Below are 6,191 nucleotides of genomic sequence, written 5' to 3'. Positions count from 1 at the left end.
AACCTAATCTTCTATGTCATCCATATATATATGTTTGTTTGCGTATTGTACATACCCAGGGTCAAGGGACATTGGTCTTTAACCCCCACAACCTCCCACTTAAAATGCTGATGTGCCTTTAAGGGAGATAGTGGACATACTATCCAATGCCCATCAATACATGATACTATTCAAACCGCTGACTAGGTAGACTCTTTGTTAGCATATCTGCAAAGTTATGAACCTTGACAAGCTCTATGCGCTTATCTTCAAGTACCTCCTTGGTGAAATGGTACTTGACCTCAATGTGTTTGGTCTTTGCATGAAAAACCGGACATGCCATGATTTGGCACAAGAATTTGTTTGAGCTTTTGGCTTGTCTGTTTGCTTGGGGGTACTAAGCCACTATGGCCTTGCTTGCTTTTAATGAACTTAAGAGTACTTGAGATGCCACATATATGCTTAGAGACAATCAACTCTTAATATTGCACTATTGTGACCACTTTTGTAAGTGGATGAGCTGGATACTACTTTGAAAGTAGGAGTGGTTGCGATGCCACATACTTGACCCTACTTGCTCTTTTCATGAAAGTAAGATTGGTTGAGATGTCACATAAATGCTTAAGAATAATTGACTCTTAACATGACATTATTTCCTAAACACCTAGGCCCTCATTAGTGAAAAATTAGGAAGGTCAACAAGGGGGAGAGAGAGAGAGAGAGAGAGAGGAGGCATTCGCTCAAACATTTTTCTCGAAATCTTTGTAAATGAGAAGGTAGGGAGGGTTGTTTATTTTTTCACTCACTGTTATGGATAAATTTGTCTAAGGAAAAAGGCATAAATATGTGTGTGTGTGTTTGTATGTGTGGCAATAGTATAATAAAATATGGTGTGCATAGGGCCCAGGGTTGAGGTGGCAGGGCATGACCATGTGCCACCCTTCCACGTAAGAGGACCCATCAAGTGTGATGTACATAATCCATGGTAGTAATATTATAAAATGTAAGGTGGCATGGTTCCTCCATGTGCCACCCCTCCACCTAGGCAGTCCCATGCCTGCATTTAGTGAGATATGGCCTAAAGTCCATGAGAGAAGTAATATAAAATAGGTGGAGATGGATATTATATTGGATTATTACCTCCATGTAGGATAGGCCCATGTGGGGGGGGGGGGGTATAGATAGTCCAAGGATGCAAGTTAAGTAATGGAAAAAATAGGATGAGGTGGCAAGATTCCTTGTGCCATCCCTCCACTTGTCCTCCTAGAGGTTTGAACGTATTATAAAATTGGGAAGAGACCAAGGGAGTATCATAGACTTGAGATATGGGGCTTGATTTATGTGTAAAAATGAGGCAAAGGTTTGTCGCACACAATTGAGAGTGCGTAACTGCCTAGCCCAAATGGGAGACTTTTCCACACACACCATGCATGTGGGAGGATGCATTTATTAGGAGAGACCCCCTCTCTTGGCTATAAAAGGAGGGGGCTATTCCTTGATGGGACACGCTCATTCTTGTAAAGCCACCTAGCTAGTACTTTGATTTCCCCCTTCCTTTCCTTTCAAATAAAGCATGGCCCTCTTCCCTTGATGTCTCCATCTTTACATTCCTCCTCCCATCATGTACATGCTTCTCTTTCCCCTCTCCCTTTCCTATGGTGCAATAGTCTCCCTTTTCATTCCCTCCCCTTCTAATCCCTTTTCCCCACCCATGATAATGTTTCGCCCTCATGTTCTCCTTTCCTCTATGGCCCTTGAGCATCGCCATGCTTAGTGTCTAGACTCTTGTCCCGATTTCTTTTCTAGGTAATAGAACTGGTGTGGCTGCTGGGATCAAAATCCCCACGGCTAGTGGCATAAAATTCGTTTCTCCTACGACTGGGTGTGATTATGCGACACCTTCCATCTGCGATTCTCAGTTTTTGCACCTCCAATCTGCTTCTGGTCGTAGTTTTTGCACATCTGCGCATCCCTGCTTCTGTGCCTCTAGTCCTGCATGCAGTTCCAGTGCATCTTCTGGTTGGCGAATCTTCTGGTCGTACCGGTTGCATCTACAAAACTGTAACATTTGCGCTTCCTCTGGGGTCCCATGCGTGCATTTGCACGTCTCATGGGTGGACCCGCACATCTCTTTGTCGCGATTGGTGCATTCGTGCGTGTGTTCACATCTTCTGGCCGCAGACAGCTTGCGTCTTCTGGTCACGATAGATTTTTTGAGCTTTTGCAAAACTGTAACAGATCCTCACACTGCGCCCCTCGCTTCTATCTCTATCTTCTCTTTCTCTTCTCTTCTCTTCTCTTCTCTTCTCCTTTTATTAAAGAGTGCGAATTGAACCCAAGACCTCTCCATCACAAAAGAAAGACTTATCAATGGGCCAGCAAATAGGAAGTGATGAAAATGTAATGATTTTGCTTATATATTGAAATCTCAGGAACTGTAACTCTCTAACCATGGGGACTTTCCTCTTGCTGTAAAAAGCAAAAGTAGGATAGGCCCATGTGGGGGGGGTATAGATAGTCCAAGGATGCAAGTTAAATAATGGGAAAAATAGGATGAGGTGGCAAGATTCCTTGTGCCAACCCTCCACTTGTCCTCCTAGAGGTTTGAACGTATTATAAAATTGGGAAGAGACCAAGGGAGTATCATAGACTTGAGATATGGGGCTTGATTTATGTGGAAAAATGAGGCAAAGTGTTGTCGCACACAATTGAGAGTGCGTAACTACCTAGCCCACATGGGAGACTTTTCCACACACACCATGCATGTGGGAGGATGCATTTATTGGGAGAGACCCCCTCTCTTGGCTATAAAAGGAGGGGGCTATTCCTTGATGGGACACACTCATTCTTGTAAAGCCACCTAGCTATTACTTTTATTTCCCCCTTCCTTTCCTTTCAAATAAAGCATGGCCCTCTTCCCTTGATGTCTCCATCTTTACATTCCTCCTCCCATCATGTACATGCTTCTCTTTCCCCTCTCCCTTTCCCTTGGTGCCATAGTCTCCCTCTTCATCCCCTCCCCTTCTAATCCCTTTTTCCCACCCATGATAACGTTTCACCCTCACGTTCTCCTTTCCTCTATGGCCCTTGAGAGCGTCGCCATGCTTAGTGTCTAGCCTCTTGTCCTGATTTCTTTTCTAGGTAACATCACCCACCCACTCATACACCCATGGTCCACTACTAGGGGCACATCCGGGGAGATCTACGTTATGAGATAGCAAGGAGTCATCCATCAGGATTCGAATGAGGGCATCATTTAAGTACACCTTATCACCTAAGCTGCTTCTCAAACAAATATGGGACGAATGGTGGTTCCGTCATCCAGTGAGAGAACTTTGCTAGTGCAGAAGCTTGCACATGGCAGGCAGAAGAACGCCACAGCTGCGGCCGCCTCTCTCAACTCTCCTTGTCGCCCAAATGGAATGTAAGGAAAGAGCTTCGATTCGAAGGCCACCTGCACATCACTCTTGTCTTTAGCTGCCTGCACCCCTAGCTGCACCAAAGCTACAATTTGTTCTAGCCAGAAACACAATCATGCACTTGTTTCCAAAAATTTTACCCTAGCTGATCCCTCGGTCTTTATGATGCCTGATGCTATTGCATTCACTGTGATCCCATCCTTGACATATTCACTTACCAAAGCCTTCTTCATCTGACTCATTGCACCTGCCAACATCAACAAATAGCAACACCTCATTATTCATATCTCTTGAGTAGCAGCAACACTATGATGCAAGAACATGAGACCAAAACAGACTGGCAAACAACAACACCTGATTATTCATATCTCTTGAGTAGCAACAACATTATGATGCAGGAACACAAGACCAAAACAGACTCCAACGATTCAAGATGAATGACCTTTTGTCATCGAGTATACACTACAAGAATCTAGGATCAGATGGCCAGCAATGGAGCTGATGAAGATGATTCTTCCTCGCATCGAAGCCTTGAGCAAAGGATGGCTCAGTTGAGACAAGTGTTAAGACGATTCGATGTTCGTAGACATTTGGACCTACAACGCAACCCGCTAGGCTAACCACTCTTTCTAATTGCTAAATCAATCTTGCCAAATTGATTTTTTAATAACTTTTTGTCACTCTTATGTGTTTTATATACTTTTAAAAACTCTGTTAAAAATGATAGCTCATTGAAATCATTTTTATTTTCAGGCATGCTAAATAGAGTTTCAAATCTGAGTATTGTTTGCGTAAAACACTGTGTTACCATACATTTGTGAACATTTTGTAATCACATGTAATAGTTTTTTGTGCTCCTTATATTTTTAGAAAATAATCCTATGAGTCTACCTTAAGCTCAACAGAGGAAATCACTAAAAAGCACATCTACATCAAGTTGTGATTTTTTTGCCAAAACCTTAGAAAGACACTTTTATGTCCTGTTATGCTACCAAACTAGTGTTAAGGTACTTGTCAAGTTGATGATGTAGGTTTCTTTTGGCAGGACATGATAGAGGTGCTATTATGGATAAATTTGACCAAGGTAAAAGGCATAAATATGTGTGTGCTCTTGTATGTGTGGCAATAGTATAATAAAACATGGTGTGCATGGGGCCCAGGGTTGAGGTGGTAGGGGCATGACCATGTGCCACCCTTCCATGTAAGAGGACCCATAGGTGTGTTGTACATAATCCATGGTAGTAATATTATAAAATGTTAAGGTGGCATGGTTCCTCCATGTGCCACCCCTCCACCTAGGCGGTCCCATGCCTGCATTTAGTGAGACATGGCCCAAGGACCATGGGAGAGGTAATATAAAATAGGTGGAGATGGATATTATATTGGATTATTTCCTCCATGTAGGATAGGCCCATGTGGGGGGGGTGTAGATAGTCCAAGAATGCAAGTTAAATAATGGGAAAAGTAGGATGAGGTGGCAAGATTCCTTGTGCCATCCTCCTAGATGTTTGAACATATTATAAAATTGAGAAGAGACCAAGGGAGTATCTTAGACTTGGGATATGGGGTTTGATTTATGTGGGAAAATGAGGCAAAGGGTTGTCACACACAATTGAGAGTGTGTACCCACCTAGCCCACATGGGAGATTCCTCCACACATACCATGCATGTGGGAGGATGCATTTATTAGGAGAGACCTCCTCTCTTAGCTATAAAAGGAGGGGGCTATTCCTTGATGTGACACGCTCATTCTTGTAAAGCCACCATGCTAGTACCTTGATTTCCCCCATCCTTCCTTTCAAATAAAGCATGACTCTCTTCTCTTCCCTTGATGTCTCCATCTCTACATTCCACCTCCCATCATGCACATGCTCCTCTTCCCCCTCTCCCTTCCTCTTTGTGCCATGGTCTCCCTCTTCATTCCCACCCCTATTAATCCCTTTTCCCCACCCATGTTAACGCTTCTCCCCTCACGTTCTCTCTCCCCCATGGCCCTCGAGCGTCCCATTGCCTAACGTCTAGACTGATGCCTTGATTTCTTTTCTAGATAATAGAATTAGTGTGGCTGCTGGGATGCGAAGTCTCTACAGCTAGTGGCATAAAATCCATCGACATCCGTTACTCCTACGATTGTGTGCAATTCTGCAGCATCTTTTGTGTGTGGTTCTCTATTTTTGTGCCTCCAATCTATGACATCTGTGCGTCTTCTGCTCGTGGTTCTCCATTTTTGTGGCTGCAAAACTCCTGCAACATACTTCGCGCCCCTCTATCTCCTCTTTCTCTTTCTCTTTCTCTTTTCTCCTCCTCCTCTTTCTCTTCTCCTTTTATTAAGGAGTGGGAATTGAACCCAAGACCTCCCCATTCACAAAAGGAAGACTTACCAATGGGCCAGCAAATAAGAAGTGATCAAAATGTAATGATATTGCTTATATGTTGAAATCTTATGAATTGTAACTCTCTAACCATGGGGAGTTTCCTCTTGCTGTAAAAAGCAAAAGTACTTCACTTCATGTGCTCTATTCATATCTCATACTAGATTGCAGATTCTAAACTTTTTCAAGTTCACTCCTTGGACGCACGGACGCACGCCACACGAGGAGGGTGGATATTTATGTCACTTCTCGACGAGTTCAAGGATTTGGTGCTTGGTCCTTTACTCATTATGGCTACCAATTGGCGAGATCTCTTTCTTGATCTTCAACGATTGATTGTACAATGAATTGCTCGAGGAGACGATGGGTAGGATGATACACCTTGGATGGTTCAAGGTGAAGAACTATTGATACATTGGGA

At 43.4% G+C, this 6,191-nt stretch overlaps 1 pseudogene; it reads right to left on the bottom strand.

Moving 5' to 3' along the window:
* Window positions 1-3,265: 3,265 nt before the first annotated feature.
* On the bottom strand, window positions 3,266-3,988 carry LOC147893761 (tropinone reductase homolog At2g29340 pseudogene; annotated as a pseudogene).
* Window positions 3,989-6,191: the final 2,203 nt, after the last annotated feature.

Source organism: Dipteris shenzhenensis, chromosome 15 (assembly GCF_047967505.1).
Source record: "Dipteris shenzhenensis isolate YYH24624 ecotype China chromosome 15, Dip_SZ_1.0, whole genome shotgun sequence".
Lineage (NCBI taxonomy): Eukaryota > Viridiplantae > Streptophyta > Polypodiopsida > Gleicheniales > Dipteridaceae > Dipteris > Dipteris shenzhenensis.
This window is presented reverse-complemented; position numbering and strand designations above follow the sequence as displayed.